The 18291-nt window shown below is 47.5% G+C and overlaps 1 pseudogene; it reads right to left on the bottom strand.

The window, feature by feature from the left end:
* Positions 1 to 739: 739 nt before the first annotated feature.
* LOC147700320 (zinc finger MYM-type protein 1-like) lies at positions 740 to 2199 on the bottom strand (annotated as a pseudogene).
* Between the last annotated feature and the right edge of the window lie 16092 nt (positions 2200 to 18291).

The raw sequence follows: 18291 nt of genomic DNA, 5'->3' as shown, positions 1-18291 counted from the left end.
ACTTCTCTCAGCCTCACAAGATGATACTGGTATAACTCAAAGAATCTGTAATAGCTTTTCAACCTGTGAAAAGAAAGCTCTCTCTCCTGGAAGCATTTTTCTGAGAATGTCTGCCAGTTCTGGGACTGAAGAGTACTTGAACATACTTAATAACATAGTCAATTGAGCAGAGAGCAGCAAAGGTTCTGTTTCTTTGTACTGATCAAGAGAGTCAATGCCATTGCATGTTAAAAGCATTTGTTCAAGTTTTTCATATGTATGGATGCCTTCCTGGTCAAAACGCTGAGTGAGCTGAAGAGAAACAGTATCTAAAAGTTCAAAATACTGAGGGCGATACTAGTCCCTAACGGTTGCAGGATGAAAAGTTTCTGCTGCTCCATCATCTATCTGTTTAGGGATTCGGCGCAGTCGTGGCACTTCAATGGCATTAAGATGGTACTTAGCAATCATCTGGTTATTGGCATCAAGCAGACTGTCAAACGACTCTTCACTCCGGAGCTTTAGTATTGCATTTTTTGTTACATTAACAGCAGCTAGTAGCCCTGATATTGTTTGCTGGCGTCCTTGCAAGGCAATATTCAAACATTACAGAAGCTGCATTACTTGGAGAGCAATCTGAAGACCTAGGACAGTTGTTCCTCTCTGAAACTGTGCCAGCATACCACGAGCACGAGCAGACACATCGCCACTGGACTTGGATGTTGATAAGTGTTCTAGGGTTTCCAGAATAGGTTCATAACTATCCATGACTTTTTTTTACAGCTTTCACACGGACCGTCCAGCGTGTTGGACACAAAGGCTTTATTTTTAACACATTTGCAGGGCCTTCTACGCTGTGTTGGATGAGGTCTGAGAATATTGTACGGCATGTCATAGATTGCCCAAACAGATTACCAAGTTCGTGGACATAAAGTAGTGCATCTTCCATTATGAAACATTTATGTGCTGCAGCCTGCATCGCCAGATTTGTACAATGTGCTCCACAATGGACATAAAGAGCAAGTGGTTGTTCTTGGTGTATTAATGCTTGTGCACCATGGTATTTCCCTGCCATATTTGCTGCACCATCATATGTTTGTGCTCTCAACTTTGACAGAGAAAGACCATGACGGCATAAAACATCTTTGACAATTGTAGCAATTGCGGTGCCAGTGGTATTATCAGCCTGATACAGTCCAATAAAATCCTCATGAGGATACAGATCTTGGTCAATGTAACGAATACAAAAGCTTTCTTGTTCCTGACCAGATATATCCTGTGTGCCATCAACAATTACTGTGTATGGATTGTCACCAATATTTTTACGGATTTGATGCAAAATTGCATGGGACAATAATTGAAGAACTTCATTTTGGATGTCTGGGCTGAGATATTCTGCTCGATTTGCAGTAATCCACTGTTTCAAAGAAGGTACATCCTCTGCTCGTGCACTAAGAATTTGATGGAAATTCCCATTGCTGTCATCATGACCTCGTAGTGCAAGGCCTTGTTTTGCCAGAAGAGCTATGGTATGAATGATTTTGTTAAGACAAAGCCAGGCTTCTTTCTGTTGTTGTTGGGCTTGCTGTGATAACTGTTGATGATTGACTGGCCTCCTCTATACTGTACTAGTTGACTCACAGCATATGAATGAGCATAACTGGTCTGGTGCTTTTTGAACCGTTCTATTGCCTTCTTCCAGTTGGTGTAACCGGTGCTGCAAAATGCCTCCTCTGAGTTCTTGGAAAGCTCAGTCAATTTCAGTGACTTAGCCTTTGCACAGTGAAAGCATAGTACTCCTGCCACTCTACTGCTGTAATGAAGCCAGGGAAAATCCTGGAACCATCTTCCTTGAAAATGTAGAATGCGTTTTTTCTTCATTTGTGACTGTGTTACAATGATTTGAACTGGCAATGTGTTCTCGTGCGGTTGGTTTGGTGCCACTGTGCTTACAAGTGTTTCCTCTGTATACTGAAGACTAGTTGTTGATGCATAAGAACTGTTGCTTGATTCGTCTGAGGCAGTGACAACTCCACAAAATGTTCTTGGGAGTGGTGTGCAATTACTTGATATTTCTAAATTTGTGGCCCCAACTCCATATTGAAATGCAGGCTGCAGTTCTGACATATCATCACTGTGAATCAAGTCAATTTCTGAGTTGTCTGAATATAGGTTCACTTCACTGGGCTGTTTCTTGGCAAAGAATTTCCGGATATCCATTCTAAGAAAAAAGGAACAAATAGGTTTGTAGCAGTTGCAATTTGGGGACATACAGAATATTTACCTGCAGTTTATAAGTTGCAAACAATCTTTTGTGTGCACTCTCCCATGTAATCAACACAGGGAGTGTTAGGGGCAAAACCTGCCTCCAGTATAAGGATCCTCTTCTAATGTAGTGCAACAGTGAGGGGAAATGATGCATGTGCAAAGGCTTCACAGTTGTTTTATAACACCTTTAGGTTTCCACAGCAAGAACAGCATTCTAGTCAGCATTTTACCTGACTAAAGTGTTTCAGCAATACATAAGACACTGCAGTATATGTTTTATGGTGGCAAAGGAACCTACCTGAAAAATCTCTTTTAGCTGTAGATGAGAGGGAATGTGACCAAGCAGGTTTTCAAAAGCGAAGTATTGTTGTACTTGTAGTAAAAATAATCTGTTGGGGAAAATTATAATACATTGTAAGGCTTTTGGTCTGAGTAATACAAGTACTGTACTACAGAATTGTTCAGAACATAGCATAGAAAGAAAAAATGCACAAATAATGTGATGCTGAGAAAAAAAAGTATCCAAACAGATTGGCCAAGAAATCGTTATTTTTTTACGCTAGACAATACTATAGTGCACTTACTTATTAGCAGTAGTAGTGGCAGCCGTAGCCCTCTTTTGCGATTTTCTTGATCCGCTCACTGGCAGTAAGTTGCTGGTCGGACTGACTACTGGATTCCGACGGCTGATAGTGCTGCGTTTCCTTCTGCCCTGGGACTCTGGAGACTTACCATCTGACAATGGTTCAGGTGAGCCGGAGCTCAGTCTGTGGACTTGGAAGAGGTGCTGGCTACTCAAATTCGGTACTAAGATAATCCTGCTCAGTTGCTAAATGTTGACAAGTACAAAGAAATGAAACTGAGGGACTTGAGACAAAATCTTCACTAGCAGTATCCTGAGCCAAGATACCATCAGGTGTAAAAATTCACATAGTTTTGAGAGCAATAGAGAATTGTGAAACAGAGAACTATGAGAGAGTATAAGTGTGTGTGAGATGCACGAAGGACCAAACATGGTGCATTGAACCTCTAGCCTTTATTGCACCAGTACTCTGCCATAGCCTGCCCTTGCTCCCAAAATATGTAATGGAGTGAGTACCAAATTGCCAGTTCCCAGACTTAAAAATGAAATAAAAAATTGTGCAAATACTATGTTCATTGTTTGTACGATAGGTGTGACCCCTGCAGAGGTGTGGCCAGAAAGAGCAAAACTTCCCTATTTTTAGTACTTGTTTGGCATTTCACTGACCAGTTACAAACTACTATGCTATCTAATTCAACCAATAGCCACACCTGCTTATTTAAGGCTTAATATGAGTTATTGACATTAAAATACATTCACAAAATGGGATATGTTTCCAATCACTGAATGTCCCAAATACGCTTAAAAGTGGAATCACACGCCATTTGTCTCTGAGCCAAGCAGTTTCTGTCATCAGTACTTTTCTCTTTTACGCAGTTCAAATATGAATAGCAAAATATCCTAGTTTGCAAATGTTTGCACATAATTATAGTTGTACCATATTTGCCCCATAATTCACCATCTTCTGAATAATCTGACAATTGTAACTAAAAAATGGTTTGTAGCTCACCGGGATCAAAAATTACTGATTAAATGTGACTTATGTTGCTGCAAAGTGGAGGGCCCTTTGCAAAGGTTGACTGGTCACCTTTCTCATTGATGCATTTGTATGTTACACTGGTACTAACGAGGCAAAATCTTTGCAGAGACTGGAGGTATGTGTAAAAATGTCAAAATTCACTGGAAGTAACTTATTCCTTAAATTATTAATTGTTCCCCTAAATTAAGAATTTTAACCAAAACTAAAGTCATGTGTTTTTCACATGTCTTGTAAAAACACATGTAATGTGTATCACAGAACATATCCAATCACAATAGGGTTTTGGTTTTCTGGATCATTCTATTTTTTCATGTCAGCTGATTTCATTGCTGTTTTAGTAGTAGTAATTCGCCCCCCACCCCCTTCCCGGACGATGTCACTGTCATGTCATACCTGTGAAATAAGACCAATTAAGTACGGAATGGCAAGTTTCACTGTTGTCTAAGCTGCATGCCAATACATTTAGTTCACAGCAGCACCAACCCACATGGCTGGGCTTCACCTTTGAGGCTTTTGGATACAACGCAAGGGTGGGCAAAGGGACTAAAGTGATGAGCTCAAGAAAAAGGCCAGATACCAAGGAACAGGAAAAAGTGGCTGAATGCCAGCACAGTCCCACATTCCTTTGCAGTGTAGGGTGTTGCAGTGACGAACAGCCTACAATAACACCAGTGTCTGTGGGGGGCTGCTTGCATTCTTGGGTCTGTGCTGAGCACCCCCAGCTGCTCAGAGGCCCCAGCTGACGTGGTGTTATGTACTGGAGTCTGTCACCAGGCAATGTCGGGCCTAGGCAGGCTGAAAGACATGAAACCTATTGAGTGCAGTGCATAGAAGGGTGAGTGATGTCTGTGTGAGTCCAGGGTGAGTGATGTCTGTGTGAGCGCAGGGTGAGCAGTGTGCCTGTGTGAGTCCAGGGTGAGTGATGTCTGTGTGAGTATAGGGTGAGCAGTGTGCCTGTGGGAGTCCAGGGTGAGTGATGTCTGTGTGAGCGCAGGGTGAGTGATGTCTGTGTGAGCGCAGGGTGAGCAGTGTGCCTGTGTGAGTCCAGGGTGAGTGATGTCTGTGTGAGTATAGGGTGAGCAGTGTGCCTGTGTGATTCCTGGGTGAGTGATGTCTGTGTGAGCGCAGGGTCAGCAGTGTGCCTGTGTGAGTGATGTCTGTGACAGTGCAGGGTCGGTGATGTCTGTGTGAGCGCAGGGTGAGCAGCGTGCCTGTGTGATTCCTGGGTGAGTGATGTCTGTGTGAGCGCAGGGTCAGCAGTGTGCCTGTGTGAGTGATGTCTGTGACAGTGCAGGGTCGGTGATGTCTGTGTGAGCACAGGGTGAGCACTGTGCCTGTGTGATTCCTGGGTGAGTGATGTCTGTGTGAGCGCAGGGTCAGCAGTGTGCCTGTGTGAGTGATGTCTGTGAGAGTGCAGGGTCGGTGATGTCTGTGTGAGCGCAGGGTGAGCACTGTGCCTGTGTGATTCCTGGGTGAGTGATGTCTGTGTGAGCGCAGGGTCAGCAGTGTGCCTGTGTGAGTGATGTCTGTGACAGTGCAGGGTTGGTGATGTCTGTGTAAGCGCAGGGTGAGCAGCTGACGTGGTGTTATGTACTGGAGTCTGTCACCAGGCAATGTCGGGCCTAGGCAGGCTGAAAGACATGAAACCTATTGAGTGCAGTGCATAGAAGGGTGAGTGATGTCTGTGTGAGTATAGGGTGAGCAGTGTGCCTGTGTGATTCCTGGGTGAGTGATGTCTGTGTGAGCGCAGGGTCAGCAGTGTGCCTGTGTGAGTCCAGGGTGAGTGATGTCTGTGTGAGTATAGGGTGAGCATTGTGCCTGTGTGATTCCTGGGTGAGTGATGTCTGTGTGAGCGCAGGGTCAGCAGTGTGCCTGTGTGAGTGATCTCTGTGTGAGTCCAGGGTGAGTGATGTCTGTGTGAGCGCAGGGTGAGTGATGTCTGTGTGAGTCCAGGGTGAGCAGTGTGCCTGTGTGAGTCCAGGGTGAGTGATGTCTGTGTGAGTATAGGGTGAGCAGTGTGCCTGTGTGATTCCTGGGTGAGTGATGTCTGTGTGAGCGCAGGGTCAGCAGTGTGCCTGTGTGAGTGATCTCTGTGTGAGTCCAGGGTGAGTTATGTCTGTGTGAGCGCAGGGTGAGTGATGTCTGTGTGAGTCCAGGGTGAGCAGTGTGCCTGTGTGAGTCCAGGGTGAGTGATGTCTGTGTGAGTATAGGGTGAGCAGTGTGCCTGTGTGATTCCTGGGTGAGTGATGTCTGTGTGAGCGCAGGGTCAGCAGTGTGCCTGTGTGAGTGATCTCTGTGTGAGTCCAGGGTGAGTGATGTCTGTGTGAGCGCAGGGTGAGCAGTGTGCCTGTGTGAGTCCAGGGTGAGTGATGTCTGTGTGAGTATAGGGTGAGCAGTGTGCCTGTGGGAGTCCAGGGTGAGTGATGTCTGTGTGAGCGCAGGGTGAGTGATGTCTGTGTGAGCGCAGGGTGAGCAGTGTGCCTGTGTGATTCCTGGGTGAATGATGTCTGTGTGAGTATAGGGTCAGCAGTGTGCCTGTGTGATTCCTGGGTGAGTGATGTCTGTGTGAGCGCAGGGTCAGCAGTGTTCCTGTGTGAGTGATGTCTGTGACAGTGCAGGGTTGGAGTCCAGGGTGAGTGATGTCTGTGTGAGTGCAGGTTGAGCAGTGTGCCTGTGTGAGTCCAGAGTGAGTGATGTGGATGGGTGAATGCTGGCTTAGTGATGTGTCAGGGAAGGGTGAGTAATGGGTCTATGAGTGCAGGATGACTCTGCCTATGCGAATGCAGGGAGAGGGATGTATCTGTGCAAGTGCAAAGAGACTTGTCTGGCTACTCCCAGAGATGTATTGGCCAAGATACCTCTTTCTCAAATGTGCTTAAGAATGCACCATTTGCCCTCTCTTTTTTCAAAATGTTTTCGTGGGAGAACCCCCGAATCCCCCATAGGTGGTTGGGCCTTGCTCGCTGCGCGCGCTCGACACAGTGCAGTATTTACGCCACACCACTTTCAAATGTCATCAGCCGCCCCTGCCTTTTAAATGAAAATACACTATAAAAATTACAGTGTAGGCATAAGGTGATCACATATCATTTCACACACTGACAAATCTGAATACACAATGTAATACAGCAATGTCTAGCACCATCCCCTAAATGAATATTAAAAAAAAACCTTTTGACCTAATGTCAAATGTGTCAGTACGAATCTAGTTATACTGAAAACATTGACAGTCTTAACTATCACAGTAGTTTAAGGAAGAAAGTCTTGAAAATTGCTTCCTCAGAGTTATTAAAGAACACTACAGCACGTCAACACAGAGCATTATATAAGTGTCCAATCTGCAGCTGGGCTGCGCCGGGCCCGAGAAGAGACCTGCACCTGGTGTGCCCAGAGAACCAAAGGTGTGTGCGGAGCTGCGACTGTGTGAGGTGACCTGGGGCCGCGATGTATACACTCACTGCACTGACTGCATGCCAAGAACAACGGTGCGGGAGGCTGCTAACAAATGGACAGTGACAAGAATGACAGAACAGAAGGTAGCGCTAGCAACACCAGCCTATGAGTTAAAAACACATGAATGTCCATTTTCGCACAACAATCTCCAAAATCTTTTCCCATCTTCCTACCTCGCAGATATTTCATTCACCCTTGAAAGCCTTGTAAGCGGCCCTCTGATTAATTCCCAGTCCTTATGAGGTTAGATTTCTCACGTCCCCGCTGATAAAACTAAATCTACTTTGTAAGCCTCATTCAGATAATTAGAAAAGTATCACATTTAAGCAAGAATATTGAGCCACAATGCCCGTGAATAGCCGAATTTAGAGACAGGCCTGCAAACACTAGTCCACGGTGACATTTACACAATTCCAATCTAATAATTACTGGGACACGGCGTGAAAGGGCCCTTTGTTATCGGGAGTTATTCAAAGTGCGGAATTAAGACAGAACACACTGGGCACAATTTAAACAAAAAAGCAACAAGGAGAGGGCTTTCACGCACTATAAATAAAAAAAATAAAAAAGCAGCACTGGCAGCAGAGGTGAGGGCGAGGCTGCTGAGCAGAGGCTCAGGCTGCACTCCAGACTCCACTCAGTCACAACTTGTAAACCCCACACCCCTACCACTTTCAAATGTCACCAGGCGCCCCTGGCAATGCAGTGTAACAGCCCTTGCCCCTACTTACAAGTTACCGAGCGTCAGAGCGTGCTGCTGCCTGCAGCCCTTCCTTCAAGCCGGCAACAGACACGGGGCGAGGAGTCCGATGACGAGGTCAGGTCAGCCAGCAAATCAACCAGAGCACTGGCTACAGGCAGCTGAGGTGAGAATTAAATCATTCCTGGAGCCTCAGGGGTGCTGCGCCGCACATAGACTTCAAAAGGGCAGAGGCAGGGGGGCGAGTGGCCTCTGACGTCACCTTATGCTGTGACTATCGGATCATTGGCGGCTCACAGACAGGTACCTGGAGAGGCGCCAGGTCAAGTGCAGGGCCATTGATCCAATAGTCACAGCATAAGGTGACATCAGAGGCCACTCGCCCCCCTGCCACTGCCCTTTTGAACTCTCTCAGCGCTGATGGCCTGGCTGATGGCCTGCCAATCTCCCTCTCAGGAGGTAGAGGGGAAATTTGTTTGACCCCTCGGACCCCCCACCCTTGTCCCCCGTGTCCCCCCACTCCAAAATCTGGGGGGGATATGTCCCCCGCGTCCCCCACAGTTCCTACGCCCATGACCAGAGGCGCATATTCTCGACTGAAACCGGGGCTGAGGAGGCTATGGGTGCCATAATACAGCGCCTACATGGCCAAGGCGCTTGGGCATAAATTACAAGTTCGCGCCCAAGAAGATGTCTTTGCTACACACTGGCGGCTATAAAATTGAAATAAGATCGAAGCATGTCAGATTTATAGTCGGGTTTCCTAAATCTTGCTTTTTGCTGTATCTTTAAAGAAATATGTTCACAACGTGTTTATATGGTTATTTCCGAACAGTAACGGATAAGTACGGCGCATGTTTGTGAACACCAACAGCCAGGCCCGCAGCAAGGATGCCCGGGGCGTCCCCGAGGCGACAGACGCCGACATGGTAACGAGGTGCTATCTGCCTTAAAATACATGGATATAATCGGGTTATTCTCGCTCCAGAGGAGGGTGGGGGCAGCCTCCACCCGAGCCTCCTCTGAATGTGATAGACCCAGAGACTGGGACACGGACAGCGGGAGGGGGGCGGGCAGGCACACAGACAGCGGGAGGTGGGCGGGCAGGCACACGGACAGCGGGAGGGGGGAATAGAGTAACAGAGAATTGCATACTTCTGACTCTGTTAACCACAAAGGTCTACTATAGGATGGAAACGGTAACCGTGTGCCAACGCGCCATGAGAAACATGCATTGCTTAGGGAGGAGAGATGGACAGCAAATACTGCAAAAATCAGCCATCCTCTCATCCCAGCGAGCCCTCCCTTCAGTGCAGGCCTAGATGCCAAGTCTCCCATTACATCGACACGTTTTGCTTTGTAGCTAGCAGCAGTTAAAACAATGGGCGTTTAGAAACACTCTTTTTGAGATACACAGAAAGTCTTGACGGAATGCAAGATACGCTTGACACGCAGGACCCTTAGGCAGCTGCTCGTCACGATGCTTGGGGACACCTTTGGTCCTCTTCTCCACGGGTCAGCGACGACAGGTGCAGAGGTGTCTTTAAGCATCGGGTTTTCATCACCAGAAGCTGTTGTGGTAGATGGGGCCTGCAAACATGTTGCAGGTGGTGTAGAGAAGTCCGATTCTGGAGGGTCTGGGTACCATGTTGGTACCGTTGCCTCACTTCAGCACAGGCTAGGTGGCTGACGAGCAGTGGTGCTTTCTGTTGTCTGGTTTTCGCAGTCTTGGAGCCTTACAACTACCAACTACTACCCTAATAATACAATACCCACTCTACATAAGCATGACAACCTGCAATTAGGCTCTTTAATGTACATATAAAATAGAAGTGATGCAGAGAACACCAGCGCAATCATTGGCAACATATCTGGTCTAATAAACAAGGAGTATGCAGTTCCTAATGTTCTCATGGAAAACTACTGCTTGTGCATTACCATGAGGAGATGGTCGGTAGAATATAAATATTCAAGAGCAAGAGCCCTCATCCACCCTACTAGGTGGCATTCTTCATCATCAGGCAGCTCATTGTTGGGCTGTTGCTTTAATACCCAATGGGCTCCTCAAGGGGGCACTTTGCCAGAGATCTTTTGCTTTGATTTTCCATAGCCAGCCTACAGTGAGGGTACACTGGTGCTGGGGCCCAATTATCTGCCCCTGAAAATGTGGCGACTACTATTCCTGATAATGCTGTGCTACTGGCAGCTATCACTCAGTCCAGAGACACCCTGGAAGCCAAAATTGGCGCAGTCAGATCGGACGTTATGCTCCTCCGGCAGAATCTTTGCAACGCGGTGCAGAGGTTTACCGAAATGGAATCGCTGATCTCTACGATGCAAGATGCAGTGACCACCCTTCAAAAGAAGATGTGCAGCTTGGAGTCGCAGACGAGCGGCCCTGGCAGCGAGAGTGGAAGACGCGGACAGCCGTGCTCAAAAGAATATTCTCAAATTTGTGGGGTTCCCTGATGGCTGCGAGAACAACAATACAGTTGATTTCCTTACTAAATGGCTCATGGAGTGCATTCCAGCTCTCAACCCATCATTATCTTCCCAGACTACACCATGGTCCAACAGCACTGACAATCATTTGCTGAGGCAAAGGCCCATCCATGAGGCCTGAAAATTCAATATTCCCTACTATTTCCAGCCTGCCTGCATGTTTTCTACAAATCTAGAACCTACTTCTTCGAATCACCTGAAGAAGTGATCAGCTGGACAGACGAATTTGTAAAACTGAAGCTCCATGTGCCCTCTGGAATAGACTCAGACACTTCATCAGGAAGTCCCAACCGGAACCTCCCAGGATCAGTGGGAAACAACGCTGGTCATGCTCTAAGAGAAGGTCCTAAAATCGCAGTAACTCTCGCAGAGGTGTAGTGGAGGGTCAACAAACTTCGACACCTTCCTAACCTATGCTGGCAGAAAAGTTTTATAAGATTAACCAACCTAGATGGCTGATTAAACCAGGGCTAAACAGACTTGTACATTTCAGTGGGTCCGAAGACGCTTTAATGTACAAGAAATGTTCATCGGGGAACCATTGGCTGGGAGCGGATCTTACCCCCTGTTGGGGGTCGGACGCTCAGCATGCCGCGAAAGATGCTTCAAAACCTTTGAGGTATTGGGGGGGAGGGAGAGTGCGGTGTTTCATGGGAAGTTTATGTTATTTTTTAGTCAAATCTTTTATTTCTTGCATAGAGTCCGATCGTATCACGTTACCCACATGCTGGTCTCCTTGCACGCCAGATACCCGACATGACAGAAACCCAGGTGCAGTGATTGAATATTGTTAGCTGGAATGTCCGTGGCCTGCTGGATAAGAATAAAAGTGGGGCCATACTCCATCAGGCCAAGCGCTACAACACAGATATCCTAATGATACAGGAAACTCACTTGTTGGGCAGCAAGACACCAAGTCTCGCGCGCTTCGGTTTTGTCCAGCCCTTTCCCTCTAGATTTATAGGGGTTCTCAGGGTGTAGCGATACTAATCCATCACAGGGTGCCATTTGTTCATGATAGGACCTGGTCAGACCTCCAGGACAGATATATGGTGGCGACGGGCACACTATATGGTGAGCGTCTTACTCTAGTTTGTGTGTATGCCCTCCAATCTTGTCATGGAACTTGGTGGAGTGATTGACATCCCTTTGGGCGAAGATTCCGCAGGGCCAGACGATAGCTGGGGGTGACTGGAATGACGTAATGTGTCCTTCAACAGATAGATGGTGTGATACAGGATTGCGGGCTGATGCATGTGAGTCGAAACTCCAAGCGCTGACCCAGGGAGTGGGATGGGCTGATACCTGGCGGAAATTACACCGGACCACCAAAGGATACACATATTTTTCAAACACTCATGACTCGTTCTCTCGCCTTGAATATATATTTATGTATGCTCCCCATATACACAAAATTGAGACAGTAGAGATTTTGCTTGGGAGCTTGTCAGATCATTCTCCAGTTGCATTACTATTGCACTTGGGCCCCAGGTGCTCCCTGACCCACTAGTGGCTCTCGTCGTGGCTCCTACAGGATGAACATTACCACCAGCAGATGTATACCGCCATTACTGAATATTTTTCCCACAATGTTGGCACAGTCGACTCCCCCAGGATTCTTTGGGAAGCCATGAAGCTAAGGCGGGTGAACATTGCCTTCTGCACTGCACGACTTAAGCAACAACAGGAAAAATTGATCTGTACTGAAGCCCAAATCATTGACCCAGAGCGAAGGCATAGGGATGCAGATGGTGGTACACTTCGCTCTCAGCTCTCCATGCCACAATAGCTATACGCTAGCGACCTGTTGGACGAAACCAAGACGTACTGGCTTGCTACTTGTAGCCGGATATATCAGTGAGGAGACAAATCCAGTGCCTTCTGCATCATCTATGCCAGCAGACTCTCCGACCCGTTACTCTCCCTGAAATTCTTGACCAGCGGGCGAGGTACTTACAGACCCTACACGAATCGCTACCAGCGTTGCTGACTACTTCGTAGATTTATACACCCCATGGAAGATTATCCCTAAGGCCACCATTGACCAGTTTCTGGCCGATCGGCCCTCGAAGTCCCTGCCGGACTCTGTGCGGGATGTCCTGGATTCCCCGGTCACAACCGAGGAGATTCAGAGTGCTCTCGCCGACATGAGCTTGGGTAGGGCACCGGGCACGAACGGATTCCCTTGCGAGTTCTATACGAAGAACTCATCGCAACTATCAGCATATTATCTGGCGGCGCTTCACGCGGCAGCAGAAGACGGCTGGCTTCTGGCTGATTGGGGTGGAGCTGAATTAGTGATTTCTTAAAACCGTGTCAGCCCCCAGAACTGAACACCTCATTTAGATCAATATCCGTACTCAATGTTGAGGTAAATCTTCTAGCTAAAATCATTGCAAACCACATTGTCCCACATATAGCAACATTAGTTCATCCAGACCAAGCCGGCTTTATGCAAGGTCGTGCCACCCGACATAATACCTGTTGTGCACAAAACGCTATTGCCTCTGTGGATCGCTGGACGAGCCAGCTGCACTCCTTCTCGCTGATATCTACAAGGCCTTTGATTCCCTTAGGTGGACCTACCTTTTTGGAATGTTGAGCCGCCTCAACATCAGCCCGACTTATTAAATACATCCGCCTCCTATACACTACATTACTGCCTAGGTGCAGGTTGCCGATTCAATCTCGCAGCCATTTCCCACAAGAAGTGGTACCAGACAGGGATGCCCTCTGTCACTCTATCTTTTTGCACTCACCATAGTGCCGCTCATGGTGTGGGTGAGAATAGATACCCAAGTGTATGGCTTTGAGTGGTCACGGGAAGTCTCCAATCATATAGCACTATACACAGATGACGTATTATTCTTTTTAATGCGCCCGAATAGATCCGGGCCACGTCTACTTCGGATAATGCAAATTTTGGGTGAAAACTCCAGCCTTTACATGCACGCCCGCAAATCGTTTCTGTGGCCTCTGCGGTGGCATGATCAACTCAGGGCTTGGACGCGCAAGGTGATGGTAGTGCTGGACGGGTTCAAGTATCTCGTCAGCATCTCAGCCCGCCTCCTGGAATAAGAATTTGGCCCCTGTGTTGACCCAAGTTAAAGAACAGGTGCGCTCCTGGACACACTTGCCTTTATCATTATTTGGAAGATCGGCCATTGTTAAGATGGGTTTGCTGCCCCGCCTCCTCTATCAACTTCAAAACCATCCCTACCCAATATTGCATACATGGTTCAGGCAGTTGAATGCGGTCCTCAGCTACTTCCTTTGGGTTGGGGGCTCCGTGAGAGTCACACTAAGAACGTACTTCCAGTCCACATACTGTGGGGGGCTTGTGACTCCGGACATCCAGGCGTATCATGCTGCGTCCCATCTCCTCATCTTAAATGACTGGTGGATGGCGATAGATATATGGAAGAGGTGTGGTGCAGCGGCCAGGGTGCCTGACTACGGACCACGGGGTTCACGGTTCGATCCCCTGCGGCAGGTAAGCCCAGCACCATGTGACTCTGGGAAATAGCTCGCTTAATCTTCCCGAGGGCCCCCAGCGCCGGGAAACCCCTTCGGAGGTTGCTGTGCGCTTTACAAATTCAAGGTATTATTGTTATTATAGACGCGACCCTGCCTATGCCGTCGAGCACTGGTTAGTGGACACTAAATCATTACACACAATTCTGTACTCTAATGCGACACTGAAATCGCTGCCGCCTGCGACCAGGACAGTCTTTGTGATATGGCGACAGGCACTGCGTAGGATGGGATGGTGGGACAAACTGACGAAAGAGACTGATGCAATGGCCTCCTACCACAATTGTCAGAGTTGTAGGGATTCATGGGCTGGGATGCCATTAGTATCTCAACGATTGGCGCAATCCTCCATGGTCAGGTCCTGAAATCCTTCCGGGAGCTACAATCAGAATTCCAAATGCCCCGGTCCCAATTCTACAGATATCTGCAATTTCGTCACGCATTCTCCCCTTATTTAACACAACAAGACAATAATCCCGATTTCAATCCCATTGAGGCCAAGGTGTTCCTGGGCAAGATGGGTGCGCCCAAAACTAGCATTATATCGCACATTGGTTACTAATAGCCACACCACACTAAACAAGGCTAGAGACGCCTGGCAGAAAGATTTGGGTCCACTTGATGAGGACGACTGGGTTGAGGCTCTTGAGTCCCCGTGCGGTGTGGCCATTGCTGCGCGCCTTCGTCTTATACAATTTAAATACCTCCATTGTGTATATTTCACTCGCTATAGGCTTTATCACATGCCAGGATGATTGCAATTCCTCCTGTGTCTGCGCTGTGGAATGGCCGAGGGCACTCTCCTACACACAGTATTGGAATGTACTGCTTTATTGCGGTTTTGGTATGCGGTGCTGACCTGTCTCTCTTAGGTGAACGTCGCAAATGAAAAGAAAAATCTTCAAAAAAATTTACGGATTCCCATTCATCATCAAACCTGGTGACATGCTTCATCATCTGGGTCTCCTCTTTTTAGTCACACTAGTGACTCTAAGGGCTACAACCATATCATAGTGATAGGGAGCCCGAGGAGGTTTTAATATAGTTGTAAATGCTACTACCAGATAAGAGTGGTTGATTAAATGGGAACTAAGTGCAGTGCATGGGTGAAAAGTGAAGTTAAAATTGAGTTGTGACAGACCATAACTTTATTGATGTCTCTCACAAGTCAAATCAAAAACAGTGCAAAAAAAGACAATGTTAACAAATAACTGTCTAAAATGTTAAAGTGGTCAACATGTTTCCGCACATATAGACATCATTCTGTCAGTGCTTTCGTCAGGACCCACCCAATGTTTGCTACTGCAATAGTGTCAAAAGCAAAATGTAAATGTGAAAAAAAAATATCATTCAAAAATGGTTGGTGACGATACAACCAAAATCACCTATGTTAAGGTGTTTACTTTCCTTCCTTAGCGATCATCATAAGACTGATGGTGTCTAAAAAAGAAGAAGAAAGAAGAAAAAAACGTACATCTCAATAAAGTAATTCCTCAAACAGCACAGGAATACTGGTGTGACTAAAAAGAGGAGACCCAGATGATGAAGCATGTCACCAGGTTTGATGATGAATGGGAATCCGTAAATTTATTGAAGATTTTTCTTTTCATTTGCGACGTTAATCTCAGTATTGTTTCTCTTGCAGAGAAGACAGAGTACAGAAAAATTAGTATAGACCCATGGATACTCTAGGTATGTGATTCTTGTGTCTGTCAACAATAGTAAGTAAGTAATCTTTATTGCTTGATTAATTAAAATCTTAGCAGTCCACACATCAATATAAAATATATAAAAGAATACATATATGGCATAATTTCATATTTCCTTAAAAACGTGGTCGCTATTTTTTAAAATCGAACAGTTGACTAATTAAAAAATACATACAATATATTTGTGATAGAAGTGTATTGTTTGAGTGAGGGCTATGGGTGAGTCCCGGTCTGGGGGCATGCCAGTGTCCATAGGTTTAATGATCTATTGTATGGTCGTGATCTGCTAGACTTAGAGTCGGAGCGTGGTGGGAGTCAGGGAGAGTTACCGGACAGAAGGGCTTGAGCGTGAGCAATTATGCTCAGGCTGCAGCGTAAAGTTTTGTTTGTGCAATTTTCATGAAGCGGACGAAACTGCAGGTTAATTTAACGTTGGCCCCATTGAAGCACGCCTTCACTGCCTGTCTGCAAGACCAGATATGCATTTCATTTATTTGCGGTTTTGACAGCTCTCTCCTCTCCAGGTCTAGAGACTTGCATATGCATAGAAGATGCAGCATATCTTCTTTAGTTTCGCCACATAATCTGCATAGTGTAGTTGCAAATGTACGTTTCCAGGGGGGCATGTGGGGTAGGCAGGTAAAATCCTCATCCTCAGTGCCAAGAAGCCTTCCTTTAAAGATCCAGAAAAGCTGGTGCCGAAATACGATTGTGGTGAGCATTTTGGGTAGCTTTGTATCACGAACCAGCTGTGGGCTGTTAGACCTGACATCATTGGCTTGAATCTCTCCTCCATTTTTTCTGTTTGCCTCTACTGTTTTACAATGTTTTGCTGGTATATGCTTTGGGCGCTGTGCCACTGCTGATCAGTGCCATAGCGCAAGTGCTCCCTATGTTAAATTGATGTATCTATTGTATCCATGTTTGGCTTATTTGGTTTACTGTCAGTCCCTAGTCTAGTGCACCAGGAGTGCCGGGGCTTGTAAATACAAATGCCGCTCGTGGGCTTGCAGCACGTGTTGTGCCACCCACAGGAGCGGCCTCGTAAAAGAATGTCTACGGGTCGGTCATTGCGAGACCCACGTGCAGCCTAGTGCTGTCATGCAGGCTGCGCAAGTATACCTACTTGCCAGCCCCTCAAACCTTCCCTTAACTTCATGTTAGTCACCCCTACAGTAGGCCCACGGGCAGGGTGCATTGTAAGTGTAAGGCAGGACAAGCCTGACCAAGTTGGTCTGTCCTGATAGTGAAGTGCCGCCATCTTAGGGCTTCACTATGGCGAGGTAGCCTGCTCTCCGTTGGATAGAATGGGCCGCCGGGATTGTTAACGCTATGATCCTAGCTGGCTCGGGGAGCATGGTGCAATGTCGAGTTTGGTATCCCTGAACTCGGGGTTTAATTACGCATCCGGTGGTGTGGATGGTTTTTAGACTCTGGGTTTGAAAATAGCACTTTTAGAAAGTGTCTATTTTCTTGTCTAACCATATCTGGTTTCTGCTGGTCTTGCGTGTGTGTGACAGGAGCTGGGTGGCTCCACAGGTCTGGATGAGTCAGTGTGGGATGAGGCGGACATTTGCGTTGAGAGTAGGGGGAGAGTAGTTGTTGATAGCCTGCCCTGCCTGGTACAATGCTGGCTCCACCTCCTGCCAAGCGGCTGATGGCTCTGTGCCTGCCATGGACGATCCTAGCCCCACCTCCTGCCAGGAGGCCGATAGCTCTGCTCCTGCCAGTGTCAATGCTGGCTCCACCTCCTGCTGGGCGTCTGAGGACCCAGCCCTGCTCAGTGAATAGGCCAGGTGCCTCTGCCTGGCTCCACCCGTAACAGACCCAGGATGTTGGGAAATTCCCCTGCATGGACAAAGGGATCAAAGCCGAAAAGGGGGTATAAGAGAAGGACCCCTGAACCAAGAATTTAGATCACTTCTGACAAGGAACCCTGTAACCAAGGACAAGAGGCCTGCTGATCTGAGGACTTGCCGACCCCTTCTGCCAGTGTGCTGTTTGCTGGGGGGAATCCTGCAGTGCTTCTTTATTTTTGCCGAGGAACCAGGAGAGAGGAACTGTGTGTGTACTCTCACGCTTGCTAAGAAAATCTCCAAGGACTGGAAGAGTGCCAGTCTCCTGCTGAAGTCACAGGGCTAAAGGACTTCATCTGCTTAAAGTGCTATCTGCTGGAACCTGTGAATCCAGCACCTCTGAAAGAGCCGGCAACCTCGACGCCGATGGACGTCGCCGAATCCAGCTCGACATAGTGGGTAACGGCCCCAGTGTCCCGCTTCCTCGACGACCGGCCGCCGGGCCCGACCGACGCCAGCAGCAACGCCAGTGAGTGGGAGTACGGCTCCAGCTCCAAGGGACCTCGTGTCTGCACCGCTGCTGATCGCATCGCCCTCGTGCCCTCTCGACGCCGTGAGCGCTGCTCACTCTGTGCAACCGCATCATCGACAACGAAGCCTGCTGAGGCCTGATCGACACCGAAGACGCGACGCCGGATTGCTCGACGCCGCTGATCATCGTGTACTTC

Source organism: Lissotriton vulgaris, chromosome 8 (assembly GCF_964263255.1).
Source record: "Lissotriton vulgaris chromosome 8, aLisVul1.2, whole genome shotgun sequence".
NCBI lineage: Eukaryota > Metazoa > Chordata > Amphibia > Caudata > Salamandridae > Lissotriton > Lissotriton vulgaris.
The sequence above is the reverse complement of the archived record's forward strand: the minus strand, read 5'-3'. Positions and strand labels throughout refer to the sequence as shown.